Here is a 25,282-nt window from a genome sequence, read left to right on the forward strand (position 1 = left end):
TTGTTGCTTCTGAAGTATACTGTTCTTATGATGCTTATATATTCTCTGCATGTGCACATATAAATTATACAAATTCACTCTAGTCCTTGACCTATGTATCATATGTACCATATGATACATAGGTCCACATATCTATGTACCATAATGTACCATAGATATGTGCTGATACATATCTATGGGATTCCTAAATGATTCATTAATTCCTGAATGTACTTACACTAAGCTATACTGGCATTGTTCCTACAATAATCTTGCCAAATATTATTGATTAGTTGTTTACTGACAAACCTGCCTTCCTAGTCTTCTTCTTCACCTCCTCCTCCTCCCCTCGGCTTGTTCCCTGTTTCCCAGGGGTCGCCACAGTGGATTTGATAGTTTCCATCGGTACCCTGGGAGGGCACAGCATCGATGGCGGTCTTGTCGATCCACATACCGATGCCCTTCCTGATGCCCTTCCTGATGCCCTTCTTGACACAACCACGAGGGCTGCAGTATATGCAGGTATTTGTTGCAACCATGCACTACAGCACCTGATTTAACTAATTCCTTTCCCTCCTTCATCCAAGAGGTGAGCTAATTAGTTAAGTCAGGTGGTGTAGTACATGGTTGCAACAAATACCCGCAGGGCCTCAAGGCCTGGAGTGGGGCACCCCTGCTTTACACTGTAGAGTATGTCTACTCACTCCGGTGGTAGGGCCAATGACTGATGGCTGCATGTGGTCAGAGTTTCCCCTGCAGACAAAGAGGGAAATGTTCTAACAACCACAAAGTTGTACTTTTATGCGTAAATCATCACACTGTCAATATGATATAAATAAAACTTACCGTGAATCCCATCAACCTTGTGGCGGTCAAGGACCAATCCTTGCTCTGCTCCCTCACGAGTCAATCCCCTAAGATTCTTTTTTTGAGGGAAAACACCGAAAGCACAGAATTTTTCAGAATATTTACTGCAAATATTTGGCATCGAACGCAGTCGTTGAGAGAGCACTCTGTAACAAAGAAGACATCGCTTACATCTCTGTTGCACATATCCAACTAATAGTGGATAAAATGAGCAATACTTGTCACGCCTCTCATATATTGTTTAAACTAGCAAGCACTTCAAAATCCAGCAACAGTATTTCCCCCTATAGCCGATAGCGGTGTGCACACAAAGGCAGTTGCAGAGATGAATTCACAGCACATGCCCATGTTAGCTTATCACACATGGCACCAGTGCCTGGGTGGATTGCTACCTGCGAAGCAAAAATACAAGCATGTGTAGCAAAGTGGGGAACGTTCAAGTTGACTACTTACGTGCCTTTTAACCTGTCAACACATCTAAATCTGTTACCTTCTCATCAGGCGCTGATGCTGCAACAAGCTCTGACTCTGTTTTTGACAGCTGCAGTGCTTGTCTGGTTAGCGCATTTTGGCATCGAGAGCGAACGTCAGTCACCAGCCCAGGTAACTCTGCTGGAAGGGAAAAAAAAACAATCATGAATCAAAGTCAAGCAAAGGGTCTACAGATCAGTTTTACCACAATATAAAACATGCTAATGTAGTATATTCAGTTTCTCTTGTCCAACTACTTTATATGATACACCATAAAAGCCTCACGTACCAAAATGTATGCCATACAAGGCTCTTGTAGAAAGTCTAAAAACATACTGGTATCATACAAAACCTTTTCTGGGCAGTGCGGCGGCACAGTGGTTAGCGCGGTCGCCTCACAGCAAGAAGGTCCTGGGTTCGAGCCCCAGGGTAGCCCAACCTTGGGGGTCGTCCCGGGTCTCCTCTGTGTGGAGTTTGCATGTTCTCCCCGTGTCTGTGTGGGTTTCCTCTGGGTGCTCCGGTTTCCTCCCACAGTCCAAAGACACGTAGGTCAGGTGAATCGGCCGCACTACATTGTCCCTAGGTGTGAATGTGTGTGCGTCTGCCTTGTGAGGGCCTCGCGGGCTGTCCAGGGTGTCTTCCTGCCTGCCACCCAATGACTGCTGGGATAGGCTCCAGCATCCCCGCGACCCTGAGAGCAGGATAAGCGGTTTGGGTAACGGGCGGATGGATGGATGTTACAATGTTAGCGTCATTTAGCGGACACTTTTATCCAAAGTGATCTGAGATCTGATCCGAGAGTTAATACAACACAACAAGGGTCTAGTCAGGAGGCGACAATGCAAGTAAGTGCCAAAACACCAGCGTTGTTTCATGAGGCAGAGTAGTCAGGTGTTGTTGGACCTTCGGTGGTTTGCAATTCCGATCTTTATCACATCTTTTTAAGTGCGTGACCTAAAGTCTTACTAGCACCCGCGCATGAGTCACAGACTTTTCAGTCATGTAGTCTGTCACCGGCCTTTGTTGGATTCATTTGACTTCATTAAGTCAAAGCTTTTGACAGTCATATGTAAAATACAGAATCAGAATCGTGTTTATTGGCCATGTAGGTTTGCACATACGTGGAATTTGACTCCGGTTTCGTGGCTCTCTCAGTGTACTTAACATAGAATAACAACACTACAACGCCACAATCTTCAGATATATACACAAGGAGTGACTTATACAGGTGGAATAAGAGGTGATAAGGTTCAGGTGTAGAGAATATATCAGAGATGCTGAAATAGACGTTAGCAGGTGACTTACATACATGCCTGAGGTAGATGGACATGACAGAGCGTACCAGTGTACGTACAATGTACAGTACCTACAGTTTAATACAAAATGTTTGGATTTATTTGACAGTATATAATTTATGTGGTAATCAGTGAGAGTTAAGCGTCCGAAACAAGTGGCAAGGATTGCGGCGACTTGCTGCTTTCTTGTGAATGTACCATACACCTACAAACAATGATGGAACTGCATCATTTATCGTTTTGCCAAATCTGATCGTTAGCCACCCATCCATCCGTTATTCAAGCCGCTTATCCCAATAGGGGTCGCGGGGTGCTGGTGTCTATCCCAGCAGTCATTGGGCGGCAGGCGGGGAGACACCCTGGACAGGCCGCCAGGCCATCACGGGGCCGACACATGATCGTTATGTAAAGCTTAATGGAGCCGTATGATATGTAAAATTATGTTTTCAGTACCAGAACCAGAAACACTTTGTCATTTCATTTCATGCCATTGTGCACATGAAATGAAATGAGATGAAACATCGTTCCCCCCCAGCGCACAGCAGCGCAACACAAAGACAACAACACATATCTTAAAACTACAAGAACTGCCACAACACATACAGTGGCTTGCAAAAGTATTCATACCCCTTGAACTTTTCCACATTTTGTCACGTTTCAACCACAAACATAAATACATTTTATTGGAATTTTATGTGAAAGACCAACACAAAGTGGCACACAATTGTGAAGTACAAAGAAAATTATACATGATTTTAAAAAAAATTTACAAATAAAAAACTGAAAAGTGCGGTGTGCAAAAGTATTCAGCCCCCCTGAGTCAATACTTTGTGGGACCGCCTTTTGCTGCAACTACAGCTGCAAGTCTTTTGGGGTATGTCTCTACCAGCTTTGCACATCTAGAGACTGAAATTTTTGCCCATTCTTCTTTTCAAAATAGCGCAAGCTCAGTCAGATTAGATGGAGAGCGTTTGTGAACGGCAGTTTTCCGATGTTGCCACAGATTCTCAATTGGATTTAGGTCTGGACTTTGACTGGGCCATTCTAACACATGAATATGTTGTGTTTTAAACCAGTCCATTGTAGCCCTGGCTTTATGTTTAGGGTCGTTGTCCTGCTGGAAGGTGAACCTCCGCCCCAGTCTCAAGTCTTTTGCAGACTCCAACAGGTTTTCTTCCAAGATTGCCCTGTACTTGGCTCCATCCATCTTCCCATCAACTCTGACCATCTTCCCTGTCCCTGCTGAAGAGAAGCACCCCCAGAACATGATGCTGCCACCACCATGTTTGACAGTGGGGATGATGGTATGTTCAGAGTGATGTGCAGTGTTAGTTTTCCGCCACACATAGCGTTTTGCATGTAGGCCAAAAAGTTCAATTTTGGTCTCATCTGACCAGAGCACCTTCTTCCACATGTTTGCTGTGTCCCCCACATGGCTTCTGGCAAACTGTAAACGGGACTTCTTATGGGTTTTTTTTAACAATGGCTTTCTTCTTGCCACTCTTCCATAAAGGCCAGATTTGTGCAGTGCAGGACCAATAGTTGTGCTGTGGACAGATTCCCCCACCTGAGCTGTGGATCCCTGCAGTTCGTCCAGAGTCACCATGGGCCTCTTGGCTGCATCTCTGATCAGTGCTCTCCTTGTTCGGCCTGTAAGTTTAGGTGGACGGCCGTGTCTTGGTAGGTTTGCAGTTGTGCCATACTCTTTCCATTTCCGGATGATGGATTGAACAGTGCTCCGTGAGATGTTCAAAGCTTGGGAAATCTTTTTATAGCCTAACCCTGCTTTAAACTTCTCCACAACTTTATCCCTGACCTGTCTGGTGTGTTCCTTGGACTTCATGATGCTGTTTGCTCCCCAATATTATCTTAACAAACCTCTGAGGCCGTCACAGAACAGCTGTATTTGTACTGAGATTAGATTACACCCAGGTTGACTCTATTTAGTCATTAGGTCAACATTCGATCATTCAACAATCATCAGGCAACTTCTGAAGGCAATTGGTTGCACTCAGAGAAAAGGGGGCTGCATACTTTTGCACACCGCACTTTTCATTTTTTTATTTGTAAAATTCTTTTTTAAATCATGTGTAATTTTATTTGTATTTCACAGTTGTGTGCCACTTTGTGTTGGTCTTTCGCATAAAATTCCAATAAAACATATTTATGTTTGTGGTCGTAACGTAACAAAATGTGGAAAAGTTCAAGGGGTATGAATACTTTTGCAAGCCACTGTATCAAAACTAACACATATATAAATCACCGTCCAGGAGAACGAACGCCCGCCAGGATGCCTGTCGGAACTGCCGGTCTGCATGGGCTAGCTGTTAGCTTAGCCTGCCCCGCTTCCACGCCCAGTCAGACCGCCCTCGGTGTTTCCTCCTCGGGCACAGCTCCAGGCAGGGCCGTGGTCCCTGGGCCCACACGACGCAGTAGCCCAAGCTCTCCCAGCCGATCCAACGCCAGCTCTCCCAGCCAGACCCCTTCGACACACCTCCCTGCACTCCACACGACGACACTAAAAACACAGTCAAGGCCAGGCGAGGCTACCGCCAGACCGCCCTCGGTGTTATCGGAACTGCCGGTCTGCATGCGTTAGCAGTTAGCTTAGCCTGCCCCGCTTCCGAGCCCGGTCAGACCACCCTCTGTGTTTCCTCCTCGGGCACAGCTCCAGGCAGGGCCGTGGTCCCTGGGCCCACACGACACAGCAGACCAAGCTCTCCCAGCCGATCCAGCGCCAGCTCTCCCAGCCAGACCCCTTCGACACACCTCCCCGCACTCCACACGACGACACTAAAAACACAGTCAAGGCCAGGCGAGGCTACCGCCAGACCGCCCTCTGTGTTATCGGAACTGCCGGTCTGCATGCGTTAGCAGTTAGCTTAGCCTGCCCCGCTTCCGAGCCCGGTCAGACCACCCTCTGTGTTTCCTCCTCGGGCACAGCTCCAGGCAGGGCCGTGGTCCCTGGGCCCACACGACACAGCAGACCAAGCTCTCCCAGCCGATCCAGCGCCAGCTCTCCCAGCCAGACCCCTTCGACACACCTCCCCGCACTCCACACGACGACACTAAAAACACAGTCAAGGCCAGGCGAGGCTACCGCCAGACCGCCCTCTGTGTTATCGGAACTGCCGGTCTGCATGCGTTAGCAGTTAGCTTAGCCTGCCCCGCTTCCGAGCCCGGTCAGACCACCCTCTGTGTTTCCTCCTCGGGCACAGCTCCAGGCAGGGCCGTGGTCCCTGGGCCCACACGACACAGCAGACCAAGCTCTCCCAGCCGATCCAGCGCCAGCTCTCCCAGCCAGACCCCTTCGACACACCTCCCCGCACTCCACACGACGACACTAAAAACACAGTCAAGGCCAGGCGAGGCTACCGCCAGACCGCCCTCTGTGTTATCGGAACTGCCGGTCTGCATGCGTTAGCAGTTAGCTTAGCCTGCCCCGCTTCCGAGCCCGGTCAGACCGCTCTCGGTGTTTCCTCCTCGGGCACAGCTCCAGGCAGGGCCGTGGTCCCTGGGCCCACACGACGCAGCAGACCAAGCTCTCCCAGCTGATCCAACGCCAGCTCTCCCAGCCATCAAATGAAGACAAACTTCGACGCAGATGTGGACAAAGACACTGCATGGACGGTACTGGGTGACGCCACTGCGAATTTGTGCCGCCATCTTCCCACTCCGGCAGCGGCAAGGCCGGCCTGACTAATAATGACAATAATAATTCAGGCTAATAAATGAAAGCTCTAAATGTGTTGTATATGTACCTCAATCACCTCCTTCTTTAATATTGCTGTTGCCATGGGACGTTATCTACTAAATGTAATATAAAGCAACATATCTGATAAACCCTGCATCAATGAAGAAGCCTTGTAAATGATGTGGAAGCCTTGTAAATGATCAATGAAGGTGACTTTCAAGTCCTTTAAATTCATTATCTACCCTCTTTCCCTCTCAGCTTCACCTCCCTGAATTAATTGCTAAGATAATTTTCATGTTGAAACGGTTTCATTAGGCTACTGCCGTGAACTCCTGACAGAATTACACAATTAGCTGGCGGATCCACCACCAACACACCCGCTTTCTTTAAAATGCGTACGTCATGTCGTGTCGGCTCCTTAGGTTTGTCCTCTTGATGTCTGCGAGGAATTACGGAAAAATGAGAAGACGTCAAACCGGTCTCGTCTGCCTGCACGGTGTCACCGACACCTTTCTCGTCCCAGAAACTGGGGATGAAAATGTCTTCCGCCGCCTTGCAGTAGTGTGGAACAGAAGACAGTTGCGCTGAGATTTTATGGCCTTCAAGAGAGCAGTTCCACACTCACTTCACAGCGCAAAAAAACCCACTCAGCTCTGAGAATGTGTGTCATCCCCCTGATTGCATCAATATCCATGACCTCTAAAAATAGAGGGCCAGGCAAAACAGCTCTCTTTTGCATAGCAGATAGTGTCTGCTGGGAACAACAATCATATGATTGACAATGGAAAATTGCCTTTAAGGAGGGCATTATTGTTTGACTGAGGCGGTACCTCTCTTGCTTCTTCGAGATAATGTAATGTTAAGCTCGTACTCACCCTAACCTTTGCCATCACCCTTTTGAAATATCACTGAATGCCATTCGAAGTGCGAGGGACTGCTGAAGTAATTTTGGTGACCTTTTTTTTTTTCCCTTCCCTTTCACGAGGGCTCTACAGTGCCCGTTCATGCCGGAAACACTTTTTGATCCGTGACACGCTCAGGAATGAATATTAATCAATGCAAGTTTTATTAAAAATTCATCTCACATTCATGTAACATTACTGTACTGCAGACAGGAGGCGGAGCTGGAGGTGGCAGAGTTGAAGATGCTAAGGTTTTCATTGAAGAAGGACAGGATTAGGAGCGAGTATATTAGAGGGACAGCTCAGGGTGGACGGTTGTGAGACAAAGCAAGAGAGGCAAGATTGGGATGGTTTGGACATGTGTGGAGGAGAGATGCTGGGTATATTGGGAGAAGGATGCTGAATATGGAGCTGCCAGGGAAGAGGAGAAGAGGGAGGCCAAAGAGGAGGTTTATGGATCTGGTGAGGGAGGACATGCAGGTGGCTGGTGTGACAGAGGAAGATGCAGAAGACGGGAAGAAATGGAAACAGATGATCCGCTGTGGCGCCCCCTAACGGGAGCAGCCAAAAGTCAAGTCAAGTCCATTTTATTTGTACAGCCCAGTATCACAAATTGCAAATTAGCCACAGGGGGCTTTACAGCAACACGACATCCTGTCCTTAGACCCTCACATCGGATAAGGAACAACTCCCTTAAAAAATTTTTTTTAAAGATTTAAAGAAAAATAAAAAACCTTTAGCAGGGAGGAAAAACAGGAAGAAACCTCAGGGAGAGCGACAGAGCAGGGGTCTCTCTCCCAAGACGGACAACGTGCAATGGATGTTGTGTTTACACAATTTACACAACATTGAAAGATGATAACAGAATTATAATGGACTTATAAAATGTATGAAGAATATGATGAGCAGGGTGCCAAGCAGCATCCATGCACCGCCGGAAGGAGACGAAGCGAAGATGACGAAGAAGACTAAGATGTAGACCAAGAAGAAAGAAGACGACGATGAACAACAAAGGGCTCTCCCTCCCAAGACGGACAACGCGCAATGGATGTTGGGTTTACACAATTTACACAATACAATGTTGAAAGATGATAACAGAATTATAATGGCATTATCAAATTTATGATGAAGAATATGATGAGCAGGATGCCAAGCAGTGTCCAGACGCCGCCGGAAGGAGACGAAGCGAAGACGACGAAGAAGACTAAGATGTAGACCAAGAAGAAAGAAGATGAAGACAAAGAAGAAGAAGAAACAACAACAAAGGGCTCTCTCTCCCAAGACGGACAACGCGCAATGGATGTTGGGTTTACACAATTTACACAGTACAACGTTGAAAGATTATAACAGAATTATAAAGGAATTGTCAAAATTATGATGAAGAATATGATAAGCAGGATGCCAAGCAGTGCCCAGACGCCGCTGGTAGGAGACGAATCGAAGAAGAAGAAGAAGAAGAAGAAAAAGTAGACTGTAAACAATCTCAAAATAAACGTTTCCAAATAGAGCCTTTGAAAATGTGGCATTTTAACACCACATTGTTTATTGTGCGCCATTTCTATAATTGCAAAAGAGGCAAAATAATTTGTATTTTACACTGACACAGTTTGTTGAGCACATATTAGCATCTCAATGCTTCTCTAGTGCCATATCACCATCATCATCATCATCATCATGATCCGTTTGATTGATTCCCTCCAGTCTGGGCCTGTGTTCAACCCTCAGCCCAGCCAGCTGCCACTCTTCTCTGGACGCTCCCCACTGTCCATGTGATCCTCACTGATCGGTCACGTAGTGGCTGCTGGGAAACTGCTCAGAATAATTCACCGAGAAGCCACCCTGGTTGTCAGTGCTCCCTCCCGTTTTCAATTAGAAATGTAGATTTTATCCAGGTACATTCATCAACTGCAATTGACTTTGATGAGTCATTGCACACATCACTTTTACATGTGAATTATCATGTAAACATGTTGGTTCCAAGAGATGTGGTGGATTCTCACGGGTGATTGTATGTTGCGTCATTTCTTTACCAGCTCACGAAATTGAAATTCTGTGCCGGTTATTTTATCAATAGGTCGATTAATGAGAAATTCTCATTTGCGGCGTATTGATGCACGACCTCTAATTCCCACATTAACAGATAGCGGCGTGGCGGCGTTACACACTGGCTCGCTCTGTTGGAAAAGCTGCACACCGAGTCTTCTGTGGCAGCGTATCCTGCTGAGGCAAATCTTAGCAGAATAATAAGGGATGCCCCCCCCCCCCCCACGGTGATCAACAGCATCTTTTGTCATGTTAAATTCCAAGGATCTAGTCTATACCTCTCTACACAAATCTCAGTGGGGTGGTTATTGCACTTCAGATGCAAGACACCAATTTTCTCTTGCAGAAATGTAAATTCCGTGTGCCATCCCAAGAGATTGTGGCAAAGTCTGCACTGTTGAGTAATATGGCACCGAAGCCGTCCATTAATCCAACTTAATTCCACTGTATAATCAATACTTTGCAAATGGATGTTTCCGCGCAAATTCTCTCCCCCTTTTTACTGATAATCTTTTAAAACGCTTTAAGCATCTAGCAAGTAAACCCCTTTGCGTCCCTCCCATGTTTACTAAGTGAGTTATAAACTTTTAGATTTGCACATCCGTCGCCGCTCCTCTGCTACATGCGAACATTGAGAGTATTCAAAATAGCACGGGAGCCCGTTCCGATCGAGTCATCAAAAAAAAGAAAGAAAGAAAAGAAATCACAATAGGAGGTATTAATTTTGCTTTATGCTCCCACATTAAAAATCTGTCTGTGCGGTTCTCAAAGGAGATACTGTGAAGAGACAGAAATCAGAGAAACCTTTAAAGAAAGTCAGATTGATTCAGAGCGGCGCTGTGATGAATAGGCGAGCAGGCTCAAGTCGCCCTCCGAGGAGACAACCGAGTCTCCCCGGAGAGCAGATGAAAAGCCAAAAAAAGCAACAAAAAAAAAGTAAGTCATTAAATCATTCATTTAGTCATCCACTGTGTGTTTTTTTTCCACATGGCCTAAATTGTGTATTTCTGCCGGCACGCCATGTTAGCATGGCAAAGGACTCCGCCGCAGGAACAGAAGGCGCCAAAGTCTACAGTGGCCCACCTCTCCAGACTCTGTGGTCGAAACCCCGCTGGCTCCGTCTTCACCGTCCACATCTCTCATTCACACATCACACATATCTGCAAGCGAACTCGCCTGTCGAGTCCAAGGTCGGGCGTCGTCACGCTCATAGCCGCCAGAGTTCCCTTGTCCGGCGTCCTCACACCTTCCACCTGACCGCCCCCGGGGCCTGCCGCTAATATCTCTGTGTGCGCCGCCGGTACATCAGCCATGACAGATCAGGCAGTCTCGGGCCCGGCTCCCAAGCCTTATCTGTGGAGGAGGAGGAGGAGAGCGAGCCAAATTACTGCAGGGGGTGGGGGGGGGGGGCAGATGCATGAAAATACGAATTTCAGAATCGTCCCCCCCCCCCCCCCCCCCCCCCCCCCCCCCATCCGCCAGCCGTCTCCTGCACCAACAGCTACTGCATGCAAAGTCTCCACCGCCTGGTGAAAGCGCCTCCCGATCAGCCGCCTCTCGGATAAAGGCGTCCATAGCGATCGGTCTCTTTACGGCCTTTTCTGGGCTGCTGCTCAAACGTTAAAACGCTTTGGCCAAAAATGACGCCGCGCCGTGATGAGGAGTGTTTCTCTAATGTCTCCGGTCAACACTTTTTGGGGGAGTAACACCCCTAAAAGTTTCTAACGGTGCTGCAGAAACTTCAGAATGACCTTTTGCACAAAGCTTTACAAGGCACCCACTGTCAGGTGAGCCCGGCGTGGCATATAAATGGCACTTTGAGAATGAATTAACGTCTCGAGCCGTTTTTAATATCGCATTTGCTTCGCCGTGACCTTGCACGAAGCATTCCCCCCCCCCCTCCCCTCCCCCCCATCTCTCTTCAGTGATAGACTGCTGCATTTTTGGTTTATGAGGGTTTCGGGATCCTCTCCTAACTCATGTGTTGGCGGCGATCTGACAACTCAACTGGTTTCAGTCCCATTTCTCAGCCCTCCCCCCCCCCCCCCTCCCCGCCCGGCACTAGTTTCGGCGGAGCCTTCAGCGAATAACCGCCGAAATCTCTTCCTCTCGTCAGGTTTAAACTGTTTCAGCTGAAATTGCTCAGGCCTCCACACAACAACGTTGGCCCGAGACGGAAGATACAGCTTGTACGAATGCGTGGCGGCGATAATTTGCATATATTACTATGCCTTCTCAGTGCTCACATATGCCTCCTATTCTGGATGAATGAACAAGTGATCCAGATGATCCACAAAGTAAAAAAAAAAAAAAAAAAAAAGGGGGGGGAACAAAGGCTGCGTTGCATATCATTCTGCATGCATTATGCCTATTGCCTGTCTGCTGGGCCATCTGGAGTTGTTTTGAAACGCTGCGAGACCCGTACTTTCCCGGCGGTAATTGAAAACGCAAAGTTTGTGTAGTTTTCAACATTTCGTGTGGGCAGTGAGATCATCGGCGTCTCGGTTTGATCGATATGGATTTGGATTGGGAATGCTGTTTTTTTTTTTTTCCCCTCGATAAAGGGATCCGTGCAGCTATTATCGCAGTAGCACGTTTCTCGTCCCCCCCCCCCCCCTCTTCTTCTCATGTGTGCGCCAAAATGAAGATGTAGAGTGTAGACGACATCTGCCTGAAGAGGCGGATTCGTGAAGTTTTTCTTCTTTTCTTTTTTTTTTGTAAAATGATTTTCATAGGAAACATTTTTTTTTTTTCAATCCTGCAACCATGCTCTGTAGACGCACGCACACAAAAGTAAAACCTGCTGAAAAACACAGCATCCATCCATCCGTCCGTTATCCAAACTGCTCATCCTGCTCTCAGGGTCGCGGGGATGCTGGGGCCTATCCCAGCAGTCATTAGGCAACAGGTGGGGAGACACCCTGGACAGGCTGCCAGGCCATCACAGTGCCCCCCACCCCCCACCCCCCCACACACACACACACACGCTTGCTTGCTGGTTGTCCATCATGTCCGATGACGACCATCTTCTCCTATTTGTGAGTCCTTTAGTGGCTGAATAGTCCAATCCTGGACATGCACAGTTGTAGTTGCAGACCGGGCATGTAAAAGTGGTTCTGGCAGGGGGGGGGGGGGGGGCATGCCTCTTCACATGCTTTGCTACACAGTGTTGTGTGCGCTGGGGGTTGATCTGGCATCTTTTCAGTGTGGTCTTCATTTGGTCTTTTGAACCGCTTCTTCCGCCCCACCAACAGTGTGTTGACCAAGGTTAAGTGGGCCGTAGAGGACTTAATGTGGGAGTCTGAGCTGATGGCGGTTTAGGGTGGACTCCGCGCTGCACCCGCCTGCCCACTCCAACACCACCGTGCGTGACACTCCGTCCTCCCAAGTAATGCCGAGGATCCTCTGGAGGCATCTCGCATGGAAGGCCTCCAGGCTCGGAGACGGTGGCTGTAGATGGTCCACGCCTCACATCCGTACAGTAGTGTGGAGACTCACACAGTCACACCTAGGGACAATTCAGTACGGCCGATTCACCTGACCCACATGCGGTTGGACCGTGGGAGGAAACCGGAGCACCCGGAGGGAACCAACACGGACACGGGGAGAACATGCAAACTCCACACAGAGGACGACCCGGGACCACCCACCCAAGGTCGGACGAACCCAGGACCTTCTCGCTGTGAGGCGACCGCGCTAACCGCTGCGCCACCGTGCCGCCCATTCCATGTCGTAGGACTTCAAACACCTCTTTCCAATTACAACCAACATGTTGCTGAATAGGTGCTCTGGTGGGCTGGCAGTCCGGTGTTCGCTTGCCTTGAGGCGTTTTTAAATGCATGGCAGCCATAGTGAGCTATAAGTCCTTTATGGCCCCAAACTTGGAAATAGCGTTTTATAATAATGCACCAAGTGGATTTTTCATTGTATTGTCTCCCGAATTCATAATCTCATTCAAACCTCAGTAGTGTGCTTGGCTAGCTTTTGCTTCATTATTCAGTTGTGCCCTTGGCCTGTAGAATTAAGAGTCTTTGGAGCTGCGGGGAGCAGCACCACGTGAAGAATGGCACACTTTGTCTCCCATGAATCACACTGTACACTGCACACATGTATGCATGCACACGTACACAAACACACACACAATCATACCTTGTTACGCGAGCCGGGTTTAAAAAAAAAAAAAGAAGAGGGACGCAATCACAAACCCACATGCCTATTAACCGAGAATCTGTGTAGCTGTCTGGGTGATTTAGCAACTGTATTCCTGAGGCACGTTGCTAACCAGTGCACGGCATTGACATTAAGTTAAAATGGGTTATATGCTTATGCATGAGGAAGTCATTTGCACACACACAAGCTGCATCATAATGGTGCAGCGTGACAAAAAAAATTGGCTTTTCCCCCACTGGCTGTGTGGTGCTGGTGTTGTGTGGAAGCACGGCGAGGTGCAGAAAACAGACAGGTGAGTGGATATGGAAATAATAAGTGTGTAACATCTTTTCCCCGGGAAATATTGTTCCACTGACGTTTATTACCACAACATGCGCTACGTTGTGTTTGGTGAATTTACCCTTTTGTTGGATTAACTCAACGACCGGGATTCCACTCCTGCCCAAAACGACCACAGGCGGTCAAAATGGCGGCCCCGGTCGTTCTAGTTGAGGCCTCACACAGCTCCCCTCACGTGAGAATAGCCACAGGACTGGAGAGGTTCAGCTCTGCATTGAGCCTAGCCGGCTTAATTCATTACCATGCCGACCGGACAACGTACTGTGTGGCAGGCTTTAATCAAAGAGGAATCTTTTTAGTACCCCGGGCCATTCACCTTTGCTTTCTTTAGGTGCACCAGAAAATATGAGCGTCTGAACAATGAAAGGTCAGCGTGTCTGGAGCTCTCTAGAGTTCGCTCCTTGCATGCCTTAGATTCCTAATGGAAAGGAGAGGTAGCCGGTCTCGGGTGGCCCTGTGATCAGCGGTTCACGTTATTTATTCAGCCATTAAGGAATGAAGCGTTTTAATGGTGTTGCTTAGATTTACAGACTTAGCATTAGGAGGACGTGAAAATGACTTTCCTAACCAATGTGGTACAACCCCCAAATTGTTCTTTTCTGGGTATTGTGGCTTTTTTTTTTTCCTTCTTCGGCCCGGCCCCTAAAACCATAAATTTTCTCCAACGCCATCACAAAAAGTGATCCCACTCATGTCGACATATTAATAGGCACGAAACCGCCCCCCCCCCCACACACACTCCCCAACTGAATCTCGAGTCGAAAAGCGACGATCAGTTGGGCAAAGCCGTCTTGCCTAAAAGCCGAAAGTTGTCTCCTTTTTTTTTTTTTAGTGCGACGCCGTCAGCGATGCAGGTGTCAGAGCGGCTCCGCTTTGATCACCGTGTTGTGCTACAAAGTGAGACCGAGCGGCGGATGAGAATGATCTCGGCAGATCAAAAGCCGAACTGAGCCCTGGGAAGTATCCCGTGGTCCCCTCTCGCGGTATCTCGCCCCTATTGTGGGGTGGCTCACCTGCCTCTGCAACCGCAAGCAGAAGGGGAAGACATCACTAATTAACATCACAAACCTGACTGCCGCCATCTGGGCAAGGAGACAGTGATTGACTTAAGGCCCGGGGCCCCGTTCATCAGCTGCTCAAAATGCACCCCGACATTCCTTCAGGTTGGCACAACAATGCCATGGGGACCTTTGCACAATTTATGCTAGTCAGCCTATCTTTGTGTGTCATTGCCGTCTCTGTCCTGTTTGATGTGGCGCGGCAGATAAAAGGCGCAAGGCTGGGTTGGGGGGATCAGACTCAACTAAAAGAAAAGGAAAATCTCTACAGCTTTGCAGTGCTGCGGCTAGGGCGAGCGGCAAGGTGATCCCGATGGAAATATGGCTCATGTGCATCCAATCCTTCACTGAAGATTTGCTAGCGCCGCCGCATCCCCGGGTCATTTCCATTTAGATAGGCTAGGTAGGTGAGGGCAAAACTTTCTGAGGCAGAAGACGTGAGTGGGTAAGCTCCACACACGGGTTCTTGGCTCTCTTAGAAGTATGGTGGCATGAAGGACAGGCCTGGTTAGTCTCATAAGTCAGCGGGGCGCCCCCGTGGCGGCTCCGCCCCACCCCATCAGAACACATCCACTACACATAGCCAACAGAGCCTCGATTAGCCTCCCAGAGAATGACTTTAAGCCATCAGCACCAGGTGGTGTATGGTGCTCTCCGCCCAGTTAATGAGAGTTATAGTTTACAATAGAGCCAATGGGCCCCGCTGATTGCTGGCTCTGCTGATTGGAGGCAACTTTCAGGCTTGTGCACAGAGAACAATGAGAAGTGGTCAAGTGGGGTTCAGTGCTCTGCTTATTCGCGCTTATTTGTTGTTAGGTTGGCAACAAGGAGCAGTGGAAACTCATTACGCACAAAAACAAGCGAGCTCTTACCAAGATTTGGACTGAGAGTTTAACCACCTGAAAAGATCTGTGAAAAGCAAGGCACATATTTAATGGCGTTTCCGCATGAAGGAGTGCACCTGATATGTGAAATGGCAAAAATGATTACATGCCTGCAAAGAAAACTGGGTTTGTGAAGATCACCTTGAGCTGCTTTGCTCACATTAGCTACTCACAGCCGCCGCTAATGGCGCTAATGTAATAAATATTGGCATTATTGAATCGTTAAGATGGATCTCCAGTACACAGGTCGGGTTCATTTTTCTCATCCGTTACTTGTCATCCTCTCCTCTTTCACACTCCATTACGGCACATGTTTGCAGGGCGACTGCTACTCAGAGCATCGTGGATCAATGTGGAGAGTATCTCTGCATATCACATTAATTCTCCTCCTCCTCCTTCTCCTCCTCTCACTCCCTCCGCTATCAACCAGTGGAAATACGGCTGCCACCCCTCCCCCCCCCCATGCCAACCCCGCCCCGCCCACGGCCGGGACCCAAGACACAATAGATCAAACACACCACTGTACTCCTTCCCACCTTCTCCATTTCCATTAGAGGTATACACATTTGGTCATCACCACTGCCATGTCAATAGCTCCTTGCTCCGAGATGCAAATCTACTAAAGCTTGCATTTTCCCTTAAGTATATTGCCCTATAGTAGCTGAACGGCGTAATTGTTGGTTGTTGGTAAATTGGCCTGTGCTATCCAGCAGCTCGGATCCACCTGAATCCCCTTGGCTGCGAGTCGATCTCTATTCAGCGCGTGTTAAAAATTGAGATAGAGCCAGGGAGTACATCTAACCCCAGTGTATGGAATGCATGGCTTAGCATAAGCCTGCTCTAATCCCTCTGTCTCTGTTGATAGCAGGACCGCGATATCCACCATGCTATGGCTCAATGTGCACACATCAACAGACCAGGAGCATCTGCCCTGGCAAGGGGCCCGCATATATGCCAGGGAACCGTGTGTGTGTGTATGTGTGTGTGCGTGCCCGCATGCGAATCAACAATAGCCATGATTGAAAGCGCAGGCTTGTTACACATTTCAAGGTAGATCTTCAGTTGCCAAGGTAGCACAAGGCTTCTAACCACCGATGCTACCAGCCCTTTTTACGGCGCCGCATAAGTTGTTAGCATATCTGACCCACCCGTCGTAAATGCGAGGTAGCACAGTGGCATAGCGCGGCGGGTGAGCCCATTCCATAAGCGGGGGGGGGGGGGAGAGGGAGAGAGAGCGCTGGGTTGCTCAGATCCGTCATCAGCCGTGCGCTGTGTCAGAGTGTCCTTGAGCAAGGCCTTCCCGCCTTACCTGCCTGCCCAGTTACTCTGGGTAAGAAAATCAGCGTTACATCTACGATCGAAACGAGTAAATGAGATACAGACTGAGGCTGGCTTACCAATCAGGAATCAGGAACATTTATTCGTTCCACCGCAGTGCAATACAAAGACTAATACGCTTATCCAGAAACTACAAGAACATATATAGCCAAACTACAAAACCCCAAAAAACTACAAAAACACATATATCCAACATAGCCACAAAAAAGAGAAGGAAAATTAATAGTGTCACTGTCCAGGAGAAGGAACGGCAGCCAGGATGAGCGTCGGAACTGCCGGTCTGCATGGGCTAACAGTTAGCTTAGCCTGCCCCGCTTCCTGTCAGCCAGCCCTCGTGTTTCCTCCTCGGGCGCGGCTCCAGGCAGGGCCGTGGCTCCGGGCAGGGCCGTGGCCCTTGGGCCCACCACTAAACTCGCCTTAAAAGGTTGCCCCCCCCCCCCCACAATGTTATCCTTAATGTGGAAGACTGGCTGACAAATATACACTGTTTTTTGCCTTTGTCGCTGAACAGCCTTTAACATTCCTTAAATGTGGAGACACGACTAGTTTTGGACAGTTTACTGTAAGTGCTATTAGAGAAGAAAATAAGAAAAAGTGACTGCACCGTTGCCGCCACGACTAAATATAACGAGGACAGTATAGAACGAGGATCCCACCGGCGTATTTATTATTATACATTTCCCCTGGAGGTTGAAAACATAAAAGCTGAAAGATCTGCTTTAAAGAAGAGAGTCTGACGGCGGACGTGAAAAAAAAAAACCTTTTAACTCCCCCCCACCCCCCCACCCCCACCTCCAACCCCGTTCATTGTTACTGACAAATTCTAAAACCTGAAAATAAGTACATGACTGGTTCCTCAAATGTAGATAAATTATTCATGCAGCAAAAAGACAAAAACCCAGTTTGACATCGACAGGGAACGCTTTCTAGGATCATGCAAATACACGCACAGTATCACACGAATCAGCGAAATTCTACCCATAATTACACGCTTTTATCATTTACAAGGCACCTTTTCAGACCAACCATCCTTTTCCATCCCAAATGCCATCTGTTTTATCATATATTGGTGGGTGAAGGCCAAAATATTTGACAATGCAAGTTAGCACACGGCTCCTGCGAGGAAAAGCCCATTACAGCATGTTATCATTGTGACCCCTAATATGCAATCTGCCTCCTCACATTTTCAGCCCCAGATAAAATACATTTAAACTCATCAATCAACAAGTCCCTGGAAATGGATCTTAACGTTCATATAATGAATGCAAGAAGAGAAAAGGAAAAACATTGACTCTGGCAAAACACCCTCTTATCAGCATGATTTCTGAGTTAAGAAGACGCAGTGGACACTTTAGACATATAATAAATTGTTATTATTATTATTATTATTATTATTATTTCAAACCCAGTCACTGAGGATGCACAAGCCAGTGCATTTTTAGTGCCGGTCCCAAGCGCGGATAAATGGGGAGGGTTGCATCAGGAAGGGCATCCGGCGTAAAACCTTTGCCAAATCTAATATGCGGATCATAAATCAGATTTCCACACTGACATGGATAATCCGCTGTGGCGACCCCTAACGAGAGCAGCTGGGAGTATTGTAAGAGTGTATTAAAATAATAATAATCGTTTTATTTAAAGGCGCCTTCCATGACACTCAATGTCACCTTACATCACATACAACAAAACAAAGCAATAAAAAAACATTAGTGCAACCAACAATAAAACACACAAGCAATAGAGCATACAATAGAGCAAGAGTTAAAAAAAAAAGAGGTTGATGCTGTTAAAGCTGTTAAAATGTAGTATGCTAGTTTACAAAGGGGGTTTTAAGAGCAGGTTTGAGTTCTGTAATGGAGTCCAGTAAGCGGATTTGATGGGGAATGGCATTCCAGAGTTTGGGTACCGCATCATGTCAATTTTCCAATAAACCAAAATTTGCTTGATACAGTTTCTTGTTTGATCCATTTTGGGGAGGCATTTTTGATATGACGGAACCTGGACATGTGACAGGAAGTCAGAGCCATTTCAGACATACAGGAATAAATTGCCTTCTTTTCATGAGCGCATGCAACATAAGAGTGTGAGCAAAAATGTGGTGGAGTTCTTCAGCTTGCTGGAATATTGTGCAGCGCACTTTTGGAGGGAGATGATTTTTAAAAGAAATCCAATTTCCCCAGTTCACTTTCTTTGTTTATCGCCGATCGGCTGATATTTTGTGTTGACATTTGCTTGCCATTATGACGAGGTGAGCGTTGACTCCATTGAAGGAGGAGAGGAGTTTCCGGGTGCTGTAGTTGCAAGTATGACTCACAGTGTATTGTGAGACTGAAGAGAGGTGGAGATGGCGGTAATGAGAAGAGAAGTTGAGATGGCGGTAATGAGGAGGCCTCCCAGCAGAACGCTGCCGGCAGCAGCCGCAGGTGAAGAGACGGGGAAGACTTTGGTGGTATTTTCAGTGACATGACGGAGGAGGAGGATGACCCGGCCTTCCGGAGGGAGAACAGGCATAAATACAGGGACCTGATCATCTCTGTTCCACAGAACAGAGAATATGTTGAGCCCCGACAATAACAAACTCGCCGAGGTTTTAGATAAGGCCAACAAGCTTTTTAAAGCTTTACATCAGGCTCGAGAGGCAGCACTGGGTGCCCAGCTCCTTGTTGTGGCCAAAGACCTGGGTAACCAGAAGGCCAACAAACTGTTTCCTGAAGGCATTGCTTTCGACCGTCCTGTCTTCGCTGAGCATCGTATGTCCTTCATGGGTTTAAACCAACTGAAAAATGAAGCGGAAGACCAGGAAAATGGACTTGAAAAGTATGGCTACCTTCCCAGAGATGCCTGGCATAGGTTGGCCAATAGAACACAGAGTTGTTTCAGAACAGCCCCCACCTTCCACTACATGATGGGTTCGTTCCTTGCAGAGCCCCCTCCTTCGAAGTAACATGTAGAGCAGCAAAATCGAAAAAATCACTTCGACAAAAGTGCAGCTTGTGGGGAACAAGGGTGACAGCAGCAGTGCTGAGGACGAGACACCGTTCTTTGTGGAAACAGTCAAGCTCGTGGATGAAGTGAGTGACAAAGAGGAAGAGAGGAGCCTCTGATCTACGTCGACCTGGTGAGTGATGCTGAGAGCACTACAGAGGACGAATGGATAGCACATGTGGATGTGAACGGCACAGATGTTTCACTGAAACTGGACGCAGGGGCGCAGGTAAATATCCTGCCAATGAAAGACTTTTACAGACTGAGAAAAAAGCCCAAGGTGTGTGATAAAAAGGTAAATCTAAGAACTTATGATGACAAGCCTATACCTACAAAGGGAGTGTGTAGAGCTAACCTATCTTGCAATGGTAAAAATGTGAATGCACTTTTTGTTCTTGCAGATGGGGAAAGGCAAGCACTACTGGGGTTGAAAGCATGCAAAGCTTTTGGACTAATAAAAAGAGTCCATGTCGTTAACACAGAGAAAATGACACACAAGCAGACAGCAGAAGCCAATAACTGGGTTAAAGAATACAGAGAGGTGTTCAAAGGAATAGGCCGCTTGCCAGGTGAACACAAATGAAGCTGAGGGCTGATGCAGAGCCAGTCGTACACCCAGCAAGGAATGTGCCAGTTGCACTCAAAAAGAGGCTGAGAGCGAAGCTAGATACCCTGTTAGAAGAAAACATTGTCAGGAAGATTGACGAGCCAACAGAACGGGTTAATTCCCTACTCATACTAGAAAAGTCAGATGGTGATCTGAGATTGTGCATAGATCCCAAGGATTTAAATAAAGGGATTCAGCGCGAGCATTACAGGTTTACCAACCAAATCAGACATGACCAGTGCTATGAATGGAGCACACTACTTCTCCAAACTCGATGCCTCATCTGGTTTCTACCAAATAGTGCTAGATGAAGAGAGTGCCAAGTTATTCCCATTCAATACACCATTCGGGAGGCATTGTTTCTTAAGACTACCTTTTGGTATAAGTTCTGCCCCCGAAGTATTCCACAAAACTATACAGCAGCTGTTTGATGGAATAGAAGGGGTTGGTGTATTCATTGATGATTTGGTAATATGGGGTCGCACAAAACAGGAACATGATGACAGGCTTCGAAGAGTGCTCAACAAAGCACAAGAAGCAGGTTTAAAACTGAACAAAAAGAAGTGCCAATTTGGTGTGAGTAACACAACTTCGAGCCCCCTTTACCCGCAATCGAGCGGGAAGGCGGAGAAAGGCATGCAAATTGTGAAGCGCCTTCTAAAGAGAACCATAGAAAACTGTGAGGACCCGTATCTGGCTATTCTTAACTACCGAGCCTCACCACTGGAGAATGGACTTTCACCAGCAGAGATGCTCATGAAAAGGAAGCTGAGGACCAGGCTTCCAGCAGCAAAACTGAGGATGGAGCACAGTGTGTCAAACATTCCTAAAGAGTGTCAGATCAACGCTTACAACAGAACAGCAGTGCCACTGAAACCCCTGGCCCAAGAGGAAATTGTGCGGGTCAGATGTGATGGACAGTGGGGACCACTGGCTAAAGTGATTAAAGAGACAACACCAAGGTCATATGAGGTCATCACAGAGCATGGACTGACACTAAGGCGAAACAGGAGACACCTGCTCAAGGTGCCTCAGAGGAATATCGAGATTATGGATAATAACACCAAGGACATGGCAGCTCAAAGACAAAGCGAACAACCGAACATGACAAAACAACCAAATGTGACAAAACAACCGGATGTGACAATCCTGCCTGAGGAAACAGGAATGAAAGAAACCAAGAGCAGTGATACTACACTGAGAGAACGCCCTAAGAGGCAGATAGAGAAACCAAAAAGACTGATTGAAGAAATGTGAAGAAAAAAAAGATTGTAAAGAGCATGTAAAAGGGATGAGAAATATGTATACATGGGCCTACAGTAAAATGTTTTGTTTATAATTGAGTGAGTTGCTCAAGGAATTTATGTTATAGTTTTGCAGCGTAAAAGCAGAAATGTTGGGTAAATTAAAAAAGACAGGGCTATGGTTCATAGCATGTTATCTGTTTTTATTTTATTTAAAAAAAAGGGAAGATGTATTGATATGACAAGTACATGCAGTATCAGTTCATGATTTTATACCGCTTCACCAGTAGGTGGCAGTAGCGTAGGGTTGTCGTGCCATCCTAGTTTTATATGTGGAAAGAGCGACGAATAAAAACCCTCTGACTCAAGACTCCGGTGTGCAAACCTCGTCAATACGGGGCTGTTGTCAGGGTTACTAGAGAGGGAAGCTGCCATTGGGTGGGGGGCACGCGCTGTCGCGGGGATAGCCAGCTTGACCCGGGAGCGTAGGCAGTTGTTACCTGGAATCCTACAAGTATAGACGTGAGTCGAGCTGCTCCTCCCGTCTATGCCGGGACCCGCCAGGTTACAGCCCCAAGCAAACCCCTATACCAGCGAAGAGACAGAGAGTGATCAGCTAGACCCCCTTTGGTCGCTCAACACCAAAAGGGTGAGTGTACCAACATCAAGTTACAGCAGGTTAGCATAGCGCGGTCGCTAGCCGCTATTGCTAGCTAACAGTAGCTAACGGCCACCCGGTCTGTCGCGGCATCGTGTATTCGCCCACGCCGCTCGGCAACACTGAGGCGTAAATAACAGCCCGCGACAGTATTTCACTTTTAGCGCGTTGTTTAGATAAATGTCCCCATATACGAAACTGAAGGCAGGGTGTTGCCTCGGAGGCGGCTGGACAGCCGCAGCGGGCCGACGGGAAGACTACTCGGTCAAATCTGAACTCTTTTCAACACGAAACTGGGCAGGGGAATGTTTGCGGTGGCCAAACACTGAGTGGAAAAAGCTACGGGAACAATGTTTGCGGCCAAGTTCTTGCAGAAGAGATGGTGGGGTCGCGACTGCCAGGCGGAAGTAATACATGAGATGGCTGCCCTGGAAATGGCCCGTAACAACCTCTGCGTGGTCAGCTTCCATGCTGCCTATGAGACAGACCATGACATTGTTCTCTTGCTGGAACATGCTGCAGGTGGAGACATCTTTGACCACGGCGTGCCTGAAGAGTTGTTGCCAGAGGCCCAGATCACCCGTCTGATCTGCCAAACGCTGGAGGGAGTTCATCACCTCCACCAGAGCAATCTGGTGCGTCTGGATCTCAAGCCGCAAAACATTCTCGTGACCAGTCTGTGTCCTCCGGGAAACAACGATCGTGGACTTTGGCCTGGCACGTAGGCTTGGTGTAATTGGGGAACTCAGAGAGATTCTTGGGACACCTGAATACATGGCCCCAGAGATCCTGAATTATGAGCCACTCACAACAGCAACAGACTTAGGGAGCATAGGTGGCATAGCCTACATGCTGGTAATGGGTGCTCCATTTGTGGGGGATGACAAACAGGAGATGTACCTAAATGTTTCCTAGGGTGATGTGGACTACAGTAGGGACGTCTTCTCCAGGGTTTCAGAACTAGCTGTGGACTTTATTCGCAAGCTGCTGGTCAAAACACCTGAGGACAGGCCCAGTGCTGCAGACCGTATGAGCCACCCCTGTCTGTGGCAGGGCCCAGAACCAGTTACACCATGCATCCTCCACGAAAAGAACAGCGAAGATCCTGAGGACAAGGAGAATTCCCTGGAGTCGCCACACTCTCACGCAAAAAAAATTCCACCTTGATGAAGAGACACCTGCTACCGTGGATGGTGACTTCTAAAAAAAAAAAAAAAGTGGAAAAAAATAAAAAGAAATATAAAACGAGAATAGTGGGCTGCACAACATGAGGATAGTTGGCATAGAGAAAGGTAGCCCACTATTCCCCCATGGCTTTTAAATGGTTTTATCAGAAAAAAAACCCCTTGTGGACCCACTACCCATTGCATTGATGAGCATCGGGGTAGGGTGCGATCCAGGCCGGGCGGCATCGCACACTGGTCCTCGGGATGTGGAATGTCACCTCTATGGCAGGGAAGGAGCCTGAGTTGGTGCGGGAGGTGGAGCGGTACCAATTATACTTAGCACAAAAAATAAGGAAATGTGTGTTTGGTAGATTATTTCTTTGTTGTAACAATGCTTCTTGGCAATAAATCTTATACCGTTGGAAAGCCTGTTTATTTCCCTTTTAAACGGGGCCACATTTGTAGGGAACATGCATTTGTGGGATGAGCAGCAGAGCTGAGTATGTGGGTTGCGCCCATGAAAAATCTGCCAAATCTTCTCTGCCAATGCCAAACAGCTTGTTTTGCTGTTGCTATTGACTCTTGTTTTGAGCCTCTGGTACCCCAGGTGCTGACAATCAGGTGCCTGATATAAGATTTACTGCCAAGAAGCATTGTTACAACAAAGAAATAATCTACCAAACACAAATTTCCTTACTTTTTGTGCTAAGTTTAGATATAGTTGGGCACATCTGCACACAGCTTGGGCTCTGGTACCAAATTCCTGGAGAGAGGCTGGACTCAGTTTGAACTCTAATTATTGAAATAGATTCGAAATAATATCAACAAAAGAGCAAACTTTTTAGTCATGTCTACCTTGCAAATACTACTTGAGGTGCCTAACTGGAAAACTGCCATTTTCTTGTTCACCTTTCCTTCAGTTTATCTCCAGCAGTCATCTGTTCTCTAATAGGGAATCACTGCACCTGGCCCATGATCCTTCGATCAGCGAATGGTGTCTGTCTATATGAAGGCCCACTTTAGTCATATACTACTCAAGTCAAACTTTATTTATATAGCACATTTCATAGACAGGGCAACAAAAATGTGCTTTACATAAAATTACAACACAACTGCAACTCAATCATAAAAGTGCAAATACATATGCATATCAACAGGTGTTATTGCAGAATATATGGATGGTTAAAAGACCACTAAGATTGTATTATAATTAGTGCAGCATATACAAATATCAAAATATATTACACACACACACACCCCACACACACACGCACACACCAAAAACTTAGCCTTAGGCTGTTCTAAAAAGCAAGGATTTTAACCTGTTTTTAAATGCAGTGTGGGGGCTTCTCTCAGGTCCTCGGGCAGGGCGTTCCATCTGCTTGGGGCAGCTTTCCCTGCTCTAGACCTAGCACGAGGGATGGTTAAAAGACCACTGCCATCGGACCGGAGAGTTCTTTCTGGTTTGTAAGGAATCAGCATGTCTTTTATATAGTGTGGTTCAAGGCCATTTAGCACTTTGTATAGAATTAACAGCTTTTAAAATCGATTCTAGTTTTTACGGGGAGCCAATGCAGAGATC

At 47.3% G+C, this 25,282-nt stretch overlaps 2 pseudogenes; both read left to right on the forward strand.

The window, feature by feature from the left end:
• The first annotated feature begins 408 nt into the window (after window positions 1-408).
• Window positions 409-20,050, forward strand: LOC130120386 (non-structural maintenance of chromosomes element 4 homolog A-like; annotated as a pseudogene).
• A 2,774-nt stretch (window positions 20,051-22,824) lies between these two features.
• On the forward strand, window positions 22,825-23,738 carry LOC130120387 (serine/threonine-protein kinase 17B-like; annotated as a pseudogene).
• The last annotated feature ends 1,544 nt before the right edge of the window (window positions 23,739-25,282 follow it).

Source organism: Lampris incognitus, chromosome 11 (genome assembly GCF_029633865.1).
Source record: "Lampris incognitus isolate fLamInc1 chromosome 11, fLamInc1.hap2, whole genome shotgun sequence".
Lineage (NCBI taxonomy): Eukaryota > Metazoa > Chordata > Actinopteri > Lampriformes > Lampridae > Lampris > Lampris incognitus.